The sequence below is a fragment of the Pleurodeles waltl genome, chromosome 4_2 (assembly GCF_031143425.1).
Source record: "Pleurodeles waltl isolate 20211129_DDA chromosome 4_2, aPleWal1.hap1.20221129, whole genome shotgun sequence".
In the NCBI taxonomy this organism is placed as follows: Eukaryota; Metazoa; Chordata; class Amphibia; order Caudata; family Salamandridae; genus Pleurodeles; species Pleurodeles waltl.
In genome coordinates, this window is record NC_090443.1 from 332,713,853 (window position 1) to 332,725,999 (window position 12,147).

The following is a 12,147-nucleotide window of genomic DNA, read 5'->3' on the forward strand; positions in this document are numbered from 1 at the left end:
AGGGATGGCTGTACTGACAAACTACTGAGGGTGGTGGCTGGGGACACAGGGGCTTACGGTGGTGCCCAGCCTACAGATATCGCCCTGGCCTAGGGGGACCCACAGCCCTCCTCCCCCACCCAGACACCTCCACTGCGCGACAACAGAGTAGATAATGCTTGTACTCACCCCCTTGTGTCTGCTGTGCTGCCCTCACGCGCCCATCCAAATCAGGGTAGGCCACCGCCAGGGTCCGGAACATCAGGGGGGTCAGTTGACGGCAGGCACCCCGCCTACGTTGGGAGGCCATCCCCAGCAGAGACTCGGCGGTCTTCTTGGTCCCGCGGCGGATGTCCTCCCACCTCTTGCGGCAGTGGGTGCCCCGTCGATGGTGGACCCCCAGGGTCCGGACTCCCTTGGCGATGGCACGCCAAATCCCGATCTTCTCATGGGCGCGGACCTATGTGACACGTACAGGGAGGGAGAAATACCACGTTCAAGTTTGTCTGCATTTTCCCTGCCAGTGGCCCAACGCCCCCCATCCCGGCCAGGCCCCCCGCCATGCCCCCCGCCAGGCCCAACATGCCCCCCATCCCCGCCATGCCCCCCGCCAGGCCCAACATGCCCCCCATCCCCGCCATGCCCCCCGCCATGCCCCCCGCCAGGCCCAACATGCCCCCCATCCCCGCCAGGCCCCCCGCCATGCCCCCCGCCAGGCCCAACATGCCCCCCATCCCCGCCAGGCCCCCCGCCAGGCCCCCAAGCCAGCCAGTGGCCCCAAATCCAGATTGAATTAAACTCACTTGTTGTTCTGGAGGACCGTAGAGTAGCGCATACTGGGGGAGGACCCCATCCACAAGTTTCTCCAACTCCTCTCCAGTGAAGGCAGGGGCCCTTTCCCCAGGCGCAGCAGCCATTGTCCCTTCCAGACCGAGGTCACAGCAACACTTGCAGTATAGGTCCTCTCCTGTGAAAGTTCAAGTCGCAAGTGGATTAGTAGATTGAAAATGGCGGTCACGTCCGCGGCGGTGCGTACCGCGGCGGTGCGTCCCGCCACCGCCGGCGCCCTTCGCCATTGGCTCCTGAAACCCATAGGCTTCAATGTTAACCAATGCGGCTTCGCGCCGCGGTCTTCGCCCGCCGCCCACTGCGGTGTGCCACGCCAGCGCATTGACCTCACATCCCACTGTCACACTTCACAGGTCAGGCAGCCGCCATTTCCAGGGCCCACATGGCTCTATTTCAACTGCGTCACACAGGCCTAGGCCTTGCATAGCCACTCAGACACACCATTCACTGCATAGAGAATCGTTTACTGTGCTAGCTGTGAGTACGTACCTGTGGGTTGCTTGACTGTGTGCTCCATGTTGTCCTTCCTAGGCACCGTCCGCTGGGTTTGGCGAGGAGACGGATGAATCCTCCCGTGTACCGACCGCTGGTGGACCTGTCGACAATGGAAGAACGCCACATTATCCTGACCTACCGTCTTAACCGTGCCACTATACATGAACTGTGTGCCCAGCTGGAGCCCGACCTGATGTCCCCCATCCGCCAACCCACAGGGATTCCCCCTCTGGTGCAGGTCATGTCAGTACTCCATTTCTTGGCAAGTGGGTCATTTCAGACAACATTGGGAATTGCTTCTGGGATGTCTCAGCCCATGTTTTCGAAGGTGTTATCCAGAGTGTTGTCTGCCCTGATGAAATCCGTGAGGAGCTACATCATTTTCCCTGAGGTGGGCGAATTGGCTACAGTGAAGGGTGATTTCTACGCCCTTGGACATATTCCCAACGTCATTGGTGCCATTGATGGGACCCATGTGGCTTTGGTTCCCCCAAGAGACAGGGAGCAGGTGTACAGGAACAGAAAAAGTTACCATTCAATGAACATCCAGGTGGTGTGTTTGGCTGACCAGTACATCTCGCATGTAAATGCCAAATTCCCAGGGTCAGTGCATGACGCCTACATCCTAAGGAATAGCAGCATCCCTTACGTGATGGAACAGCTAGAGAGACACCGTGTATGGCTAGTGGGGGACTCTGGGTACCCCAACCTGTCGTGGCTACTGACCCCAGTAAGGAATCCCCGGACAAGGGCAGAGGAACGGTACAATGAGGCCCATGGGCGTACTAGGAGGGTGATCGAACGCACCTTTGGCCTCCTGAAGGCCAGGTTTCGGTGCCTGCATATGACAGGTGGATCCCTAATGTACTCACCTAAGAAGGTGTGTCACATCATCGTGGCCTGCTGCATGCTTCACAACCTGGCTTTGCGCCACCAGGTGCCTTTCCTGCAGGAGGATGGTCGAGACGGTGGTGTTGTGGCAGCTGTGGAACCTGAGGAGAGTGACGAGGAGGAAGACGACGGGGCTGAAACAGACAACAGGGACAGAATCATTGAACAGTACTTCCAATAGGACACAGGTAACAATTCAAAGATAATTTAGTAAATGTGAACTACTCTCCTGCATCTCTGCTGCCTGTCTATTTGCCCCAGTGTATGATGACTGAGTTGTGGCTTTTCCCTCCCTATTTCAGATCTGGGGTCCCCACTACGAGTCCTGTGCTTCGTTTCCGCATGGACTACAGCTTTGTGGCAGCTGTTTGTTGACTTCACCATGTACAAGGACATATTTGCACTGTCATGTCAATTACAATATATTGAAATCACAGCCAGACTCCAGATAGTTTTGTGCAAAATAGGTGTTTATTGAAGTGCTCAAAATGGGATGGGTGGTTTCAAGTGGGTGGGGGCTATGGTGAAGGAATGTCCATGGCAGAGTCCAGAGTAACAGTCACACAGGTGCATTGTCCAGAGGCCTGTGGAGAGATGGAGCATGGGCAGTTCAAGGATGGACAGGGTGACAATGTGGGACAGTGGGATGACATCAGGTGGTATCCATTGCTGGCGGGGGTCTTGACATCCTACTCTGTCTTCTTGCGAGATCTCAGGGCCCTCTTGCGGGGTGGTTCTTCTCCTGCAGGAGGTGGGGGTCTGGTGGGCTGCTGCTGTGCGGGGGCCTCCTGTCCACTAGCGCCGGCGGAGGTGGTTGGCTGTTCTTGGTCCAGGCTAGTGGCAGGGGCCCTTGGGTGTTGTTGAGTGTCCGCCCTGGTGTTGACGAGGTCCTGCAGCAGCCCTACCATGGTAACCAGGGTGGAGGTGAGGGCTCTGATGTCCTCCCTGTACCCCCGATAGTGTTCCTCCTGCAGTACCTGGATCTCCTGGAACCGGGCCAGTACCGTCGCCATCGTCTCCTGGGAGCGGTTGTATGCTCCCATGATGGTGGTGAGGACCTCGTGGAGAGTGGGTTCCCTGGGCCCGCCCCCCCCTGTCGCACAGCGGCCCTCCGAGTTGCCCTGTTTCCCTGGGCCTCTGCCCCCTGGCCGGTGTGCCCACTACCACTGCCCCCAGGTCCCTGTTGTTGTTGGGGTGGTGGGTTATCCTGGGTGCCCTGTAGTGGTAGACACACCGCAGATTGACGCGCCCTGGAGACAGAGGCATGGGCCCGCTGGGTGGGAGCTGTGCTGGTGTTCCCAGAGGGGTTTGGGTCTGTAGTGGCCTGGGCCTGTGTGAGGGGAACCGACTGTCCAGAGGTCCCCGATGGTCCGGGCTGGTCATCGGTGTCCAGGTCGACAGAGCTGCTGTCATCGCTGACGGCCTCTTGGGTGGGGGGTGTGGAGAATTCTGGGCCCTCCGCGGCGGTGTGTTGACGGTCGGGTCCTGCAGGGGTATAGAGGTATGGTTATAGTTTCAATGTGTGGCATATGGGTGTATCTGTGGGTTCCCGTGTCCCCAAGTGCTGGCATTCGTGTGTAGGGGCTTTGGTGAGGGTGGCTTGTGGGGGGGATGTGTATATGCATTGGGCATGCTTTGGTGATGGGTGTCCATGCTTAGTGGACGCATGCAGGCCTAGGTTTTGGGATGTGTGGGTTGTGATGGTGAGACATTGGCGGGGAATAGGTGTGCTGGGGGTGGGGGTGAGGATGGTGGTGGGGGTGAGGGTGGGGGTGAGGATGGTGGTGGGGGTGAGGATGGTGGTGGGGGTGGGAGTGAGGGTGGGGTTTGAGGATGGGGGTGAGGGTTGGGGTATGATTTGGCATGCAGGTGGGGGGGAAGCAGTAGTGAAGCTTCAACTTACCAGTATCCATTCCTCCGCCGACTCCTGCGAGGCCGTCAGGATGCAGGATGTTCAAGACTTCCTCCTCCCATGATGTAAATTGTGGGGGTTGAGGTGGGGGTCCTCCGCCAGTCTTCTGCACGGCGATGTTGTGCCTGGATACCATGGAACGCACCTTCCCCCGTAGGTCGTTCCATCGCTTCCTGATGTCTTCCCGATTTCTGGGGTGCTGTCCCACAGCGTTGACCCTGTCGACAATCCTCTGCCATAGCTCCGTCCTCCGGGCAATGCTGGTGTATTGGACCTGTGTGCCGAACAGCTGGGGCTCTACCCGAACGATTTCCTCCACCATGACCCTGAGTTCTTCGTCTGTGAAGCGGGGTTGTCTTTGGGGTGCCATGGGGTGGTGTGTATGATGTGTGGGGTGGAGTATGTGTATTTAAGTGTGTTGAGTGTGGTGGTGTGTGTTGTTTTGTGTGTGGATAGTGTGTGGGTGATGGTGTGGAGTGGCTGTGGCTGCTAGTCTGTGGATGGTGGTGTCTCGCTCTGGCCTTCTTTCAGAATTTTTTTGCGTAGGGGTTTGTGGGTGATGTGGGTGGGTGTTTTATATTGTATTGTGTGTTGGAGTGGTGTGTGTATGTGTATCAGGTGTGTGGGATTCAAATCGTCCAATGTGGCTGAGTTTTGTTCGTTTGTGTGTATTCTGACCGCGGCGGTGTGTCCCGCCAATGGAATACCGCGTTTGAAAGACCGCCGCGTGGATTCGTGGGTCGTAATGGCATGGGCGTATTTCTGTTGGCGTGGCGGGGGAGGTTTTGTCACCTCCACTTTTCCGCCGACCGCTGGTCTGGCGGTCGGTTGTGGCTGTCGGATTTTCGGAGGTTTGCCTTCTGCGGGTCAGAATGACCGTGGCGGGTTTCCGCGACCGCGGCGGGATTATGGAGGATTTATGACCGGCGGTAAGTGCATTTTACCGCCGGGGTCAAAATGACCCCCATAGTCATCTGGCTACCAAACTTGGTCGTAAAACTGACAGAAACAAAAAAGCTTCCTAAGTCCTGTGCTAAAACAAACTGGTTACCTCAATTAAGCAACAAATTATTACTCACCACCTTAATAGTGTGGTGACTTATTTGCCAGGAAGGACCGTAGGCTTTTAAAATTTCTAAAGTTAAAAGGAAAAACCTGTGGAGATTATCCCCCAAAAGCAGAAAACTAAATGGCTGCTCTCACACCCGGTATCTAAGATCGCAGCATGAAGCAGTGCACCACAAATGTGCACGCAAGATGACTCAGTCCAAGAATATAAGACAGGGAAACCTCGTAAAGATACTGTGCATCTTGTCCACATTAATCTCAAGCGAATGTCAGTGGAGGGGCCCGCAGAGAGAGAGACTCGCTCTAGTCTCTCCATGGGTTCTTTCGGGAGAGGGAAGTGACGACGCGGGACAGGATAGGAAGAAGGTAGGTGTCCGCGGGTTTTAGGGGTGGGAAATAAAAGGAGTTGTGGGGGGAGGGACCAGCCTCTTTTCCGCGCCGCTCATCGTGCGGTTAGGTTTTGAGGGCGGTCCTGGGAAAAAGGGATTTATTTAATCGGTGCAGGCAAGTCGGGGGGTTATTAGAGGGTGCTTTGCCGTGTAGGCAGGTTTTCTGACATTGGGAGCTGCGGCCGGGCGTTTGTTCTGACGCCGACGACCAGGTTCCTTTACTACTGTTGCGGGCACAAGAGGAGCGGCCGCGTCGGCGCCATGGCAACCAGCCATGACGCTGAGGCGGTAAAGGCCGCGCTTCGCGTATTAGGCCTCAGGCCTGGGGTTTTGGACCAGGCCTGGATCGGAATGGTGCAGCCGACGCGCAGCGCGTCAAACCGGGTAGCGGCAGTTGTGGCCGCGTGCTCATCACCAGAAAGGGCTAAAAAGCCCCAAAAAGCGGCGGTGGTGCAGGCACGAGGTGCGGCCTCCCCCACCAGCCAAATGGAGGAAGGGGAGGGCACCATCAATGATGCTGAACAATTTGAGGGGGGGGGCAGGAGATCAACAAGGGGGGGCAGTGAGGGAACACAAGAACAGCCAGTGGGGGAAGGAGCCCCAGTGCTGGACCAAGGGGCCCAGGAGCTGCCGGGGCCCAGTGTAGAGGTGGCCCCCATGGACCTGTCCCTTCCCAGAGATGGGGCCAACACGGCAGGAACCCCTGTGCCACCAGTAAAAAGAAGGGTAAGGGCCCCAAACAGGGTGGTGGCCCGGTTAAAGCCAAGGCAGGCAGGAATGTCAATGCCAATGTCTGAGATTAGCAGAAAGAAGGTGATGCCAACGGGGCACCACACGGCCTCTGCACGTTGGTCTGAAGCACTATAGTGGCCTTCGGTGGCCTTCTCTACACAGCAGGATCGGGGGCAGCGCAGAGATGGTGTCCGCCATGAGGGACAGGAGGAAGTTTCGTCGAATTACATGGTGATGATTGGTGGTGTTGACAGCAGGTTGGAGATGGGTGAGGAGGATGTGTTGGAACTCGATTATGATGAAGACTTGGATGAATGGGAAGACGGGGAGGTTCGGGAGGCAGAGGTGAGCAACGTGAGAGGGAGGGGTAAAGGACGCAGGAGCGGCGCAACCCCTCATTCCGTTTCTATTTTGCAGGATCGGTGATTGGTGGTGAACAACAAGAAGGGCGGCAGGGGCCGGCACGTGGTCAAGGGGCCCAGAAGGTTTTGCGGCCTTTGGGGGCACAAGGAAGAGGTAAGGGGCAATGGTGGTCAGTTTGGGGGGATGGCGTGGGTTTCGGCAGAGCCCCTGCACGTAAGTCCATGGGGTGGGGGATTTTTCAATTCTGGACACACCAACAGACAAAGGCTCTCAGGGTAGGGAGAGTGGGAAGGACCAACAGGCAAATACCACAGCTGGGGGCGAAGGGGGTCCAAGGTAACAGGTGAGACTGCAGGGTCAGATGACAAAGAGGGTGGTGGACACAAGAGGCGGCTTCCATATATGGATTTGGCTATGCCTTTGGGTTCGCATGTTGCAGACAAAACAAAGGCGAGAATATGGAAGCATGAGTACGTGGATGTGTTTAAGCTCTTACACAGGGATATCCAAGCCAAGGAGGGCTCTAAAGAAGAGCAGAGGGAGCTAGCACGGAGACCGAGGGTTCCAATTACAATGGATAATTGGACCTCAGCATTCTTGATTTTCGCAAGTATATACTGCGAGAAGTTCCCGGACAGGGCCATAGCACTTTTCAAATATATGTATATCATACGGAAAGCGCAGATGCACTTCGGTAGTTTCGCCTGGTTGAGTTATGATGAGGCGTTCAGGGCTCGGGTGAGTGTCAATCCTGATAAGCCAAGGGGGGATGTAGACCCAGAGTTATGGATGCAATGGATGGCGTTGTCGCAATCCACTGCATCTACGCATACCGCCAGCGGCCAGCCTGTGGTTTATAAGCCGTTTCAGGCTTGTCCCGCCCAAGAAGGGGCGGGCGTGGGTCAGCGAACCCCGACACCTACGACATGAGCTTGCGGGAACTTTAACAAAGGTTTCTGATCTAGACAACCATGCAAATTTAAACATGATTGCTCCAAATGCGGGGGCCGTCACCCGGTTACCCAATGTTTTTCGCTCTCCAGCCCAGCAGAGCAATGGAGAACGTCCAAAGGCAGAGGCATGCAGGGCAATCCTGTACCAAAGGGCTCCTGTGCCAATTAATTTGGATTTTCTCCTGCCCTGGCTCCATACATATCCTGACAGGGCCACGGCTGTTAAACTAGCAAAGGGTTACCAGGAGGGTTTTCGGGTCAGCTATCAAGGTCCGCGTATGAGGCGGTGGGCAGACAACTTGCGGTCTGCAAAAGAATTGCCACATGTTGTGAGAAGTAAATTGGTTAAAGAGGTGTCATTGGGCAGAATTGCAGGGCCTTTTTATGACTGGCCAAGTCAAACTCTTATGATCTCCCCGTTAGGAGTAGTGCCAAAGAAGGCTCCAGGTGAATTTCGGCTGATCCACCATTTGTCATGGCCGGAGGGCACATCTGTCAATGATTTCATTGCATCAGAGGACACCAGGGTAGTCTATGCATCGGTGGATGATGCCATAAAATTGGTCAGAGGTTGTGGCAACGGGGCGGAGTTGGCAAAGTGTATCATCCAATCAGCGTTCAGGTTACTGCCCATACATCCAGAAGACATTGACTTGCTGGGGATGCAGTTTGATGGGGCCATTTATGTGAACAGGGTCCTCCCTATGGCTTGTGCTATATCTTGCGCCCTGTTTGAGGCATTTAGTACTTTCCTGCAATGGGTTTTCGTCAAAGTGAGTGGGCATTGTGCAGTGACCCATTATTTGGACGATTTTCTGTTTGTAGGGACAGTTGCTTCTGGGGCTTGCGGGAAGGCTTTGTTGGCCTTTCAGGAATTGTCACGACAAATGAGGGTGCCTTTGGCTCTGGAAAAGACCGAAGGACCACAGTCGGTCCTCACATTCTTGGGCATCGAGCTAGATTCCATTACCTTGATAGCCAGACTACCAGCACAAAAAGTCAAAGAAATGCTTGAATTTCTGGGTACTGTGAGGGACTTACATAAAATCGAGCTGCGCACGGCACAGAAGCTGCTAGGTTACCTCAACTTCGCTTGCAGGGTAGTCAGGGGCGGCAGGACTTTTTGTAGGAGGCTGGGTTTGGCTATGTCTGGAGCAGTACTGCCACACCACAGAATACGGGTGTCAGTGGGTTTGAGAGAGGATGTGAGGGTGTGGGAAACCTTCGTGATGAGTTTTAATGGGGTATCCATGTATTTCTGTGAGGAACGGACAGTGTGGCACGTGCAAATATTTTCAGATGCGGCAGGAGCCAAGGGTTTTGGGATTTTCTGGAATGGCAGGTGGTGTGCCGAAACGTGGCCTACACAATGGATGCAACAAGGGTGGAGTATTGCGTTTTTTGAATTTTTTCCCCTCCTGGTGGCAATGGCAGTATGGGGGCAGGAGCTAGCTAACAGAACAGTGCTTTTTAGGGTTGATAACATGACAGTCGTAGAACTAGTCAACAGACAGAGGGCAAGGGACCTTAGGGTTTTGCGCTTGTTGCGCCAGTTTATGCTGCAGTGTTTGTCTTTGAATATAGTTTTTAAAGCTGCTTACATACCAGGGCTATACAATGAGATTGCGGATTCCCTGTCTCATTCACAGTGGCAGCGTTTTCGCAACTTGGCACCAGGAGCAGAGCGGAACAAGACTGCGGTCCCGGCAGGCATTTGGGAGTGGGGGGCATGATGATCACAGGGCTGGTGGAGATGTCCTTAACGGAATCCACTCGGCGGAGTTACCGGCTGGCATAGTTGGATTTTCAATCATTTGAGTTGTTTTCAGGAAATTTTTGGTTGCGGAATGGTAAACAGTTAGAGCTGCCTGTGTTGCGTTTTGTGCTGTTCATGATACAGAAAGGTTTGTCACCGGCGACCATTGGCGGTAAACTTGCGGGCCTTTCCTTTTACTGGAAATTGTTTTTTGGTCAGGATCCAGCTAGAGATGACCTGTTGGGGAAAATGTTAAAAGGCTGGGGCAGGGTTGGATCAGTTGGAGGTAGGGCGGCCAGAGAACCTATTGGTTTCGACCTGTTGCTGGAGTTGTTTCATGTGCTGCCAGTGTGTTGTGCGGATGACTATGAGTTGGCACTGTTTCGCTTATGTATGGTGTGGATGTTCTTTGGTGCTTTCCGAGAAGTAGGAGTGCGGATTAAGGAGGTTTGCTTGCATGGTGATCGGTTGGGGATTTGGCTTAGACGATCTAAGACTGACCAGCTAGGGAAGGGTAAATGGGTGTGGTTGGAGAAAGAGGGCAATGTTTTGGCTTGCCCAGTACTGGAGTGGATGAGCTTTCGAGGTATGAGGGTTTCCCCTAGAGAGGCAGGGGTGTTTGTTCACAAATCTGGGTCCAAACGTACAGGTTTTCAGTTTCTACACGTTTTGAGGATGGTTCTGGGGCGGACAGGCCATCGAGCTATGGATTTTGTCACGCATTTGTTCCGAATTGGGACAGCTACTGCTGCTGCACATTTGGGTTGGGACTGGGCTAAGATCAGGGCGATAGGCCGTTGGAAGTCGAGCTGCTGTAAGCGTTATGTGAGGCCCCGATGGTTTGACTAGGGGCATCAGCGTGGTTTTAGCAGGGGGGGTTATTAAAGTTGGGGTTTCGAACTGAAAGTTAAGGTTATGTTATTGTTGCAATCCTGTCCTAAATAAATGACCTTTTGCACTAAATGGTTGTCACTGAATTATGTCCGATGGAGGGGCCGGTGGAGAGAGAGACTCGCTCTAGTCTCTCTACGGGTTCTTTTGAGAGAGGGAAGTGACAACGCTGGACAGGATAGGAAGAAGATAAGTGGGGGCGGGTTTCAGGGGTGGGAAATAAAAGGGGATGTGGGGGGAGGGACCGGCCTCTTTTCTGCGCCGCTCATCGCGCGGTTAGGTTTTGGCCTCCCACCCACCCGGCAAATGATGAAAGATGTGAGATGATTGGAAGTTTTGGATAAGTGAAAGTAGGGGTAGGTGGGCTGTCAGTTAGGGCAGGTTTGCGAGGAAGGGCAAGCAGTAGATGGGGGAGGGTGGTGAGTCAGATGCGGGCTTGGCCAAACTTCCAGGGAATAAACAAGCAGGTGAAGGCTCTGAGTGGGGGTACGCATGAACCAAGTGGGGCATGAAAGGAAAAGGGGAGTGTGTAGGGCAGAGGTCTTCAAACTGGGGGGGCGGCCCCCCCTAGGGGGAACTGAAGTGATCCCAGGGGGGCCCCAGACTCTGGTCAAAATAAATATTATACAGATAACACGCCTTTGTTTTAAGCAGAAGCATGTTATTGCAGTTTTAAAAAGGTAACAGTACTTAACTGCAATGTTTAAATAGGTTTAGACATATTTAAACATTGCCATGTTTATAAAATAATTGTGAACAATTCTAAGGGGGGCCCAATGATTTTTATTTTTCAACTGAGGGGGTGCAGCATTAAAAAGTTTGGAGACCTCTGGTGTAGGGGAATGGAAGTGAAATGAGGGTTTGGACTGGAAGGATGAGCAAGGAAATGTTAAAGGGTGGGCGTTATTAAAGTTGGGGTTTCGAACTGAAAGTTAAGGTTATGTTATTGTTGCAATCCTGTCCTAATTAAATGACCTTTTGCACTAAATGGTTGTCACTGAATTATATCCCGACAAGTTATGTGAAAAATGATGCTTATAACTTAGGGTGCAATTACAGCCACACATAGCAGTGCTGAAACTCAATAGCTTAAACATGGTACAGTGAATGCAAACCACCACGCAATCGTGTTTGCTATGCCCAACAAGCCAAAAGTGGCGCATCAGCCCACAAAACAGTGTGACAGCCAGTAGCCACGCACGTCAAATCCAGTACCTCTCGCGGCCCACTAGTGCCTTGACAGAGAGTGCACTCTATGACAGGTACCGATCCTGATGGCGGCAAGAAATCTAAAAGGTCACTCCAAAATTTTCCAGAACCAATCTAGGGTAAATAAGACAAAATCAAAATGTTTCGTACATGGCGACAGATAGCAGACAGTTAAAAGACTAATCCCCCTACGGTGGAGCTAATCCAACTCACTGCATCACCACTGCCGTGTGGAGAGACGGAGGGAAGACGCAGCGGACACTGCTGTGTTATCTGCCCTACTGTCTCTCCAACGCTAGGCTGCTAACCAAAGTTACCATCTTAGGGGGATTGTGTCTCCCGTCTGCGACAAAAGCACAAAACTACACCCCTGAAAGGTCCAATGTTTGTGCACTTCAGACTTTCTAGTTTAAGAAAAATAAAATTAAACATTTCCAATGTCAAGAAATGTTAAGTAATATAATTATGTAAGTAAATTCAAGGGAGTTGTAAATTACTCCATAACTTAAAAAAACAGGTTAATTGACAAAACGCATGTTAACCCCTTCGCTACCAAGCCTTTTCCCCCTCAGGTGGCAAGCCGTTTTTTGCTTCTTTGGGGCAGTTCACGCTTAGGTCCTCATAACTTTTTGTCCACATAAGCCCCCACACCAAATTTGC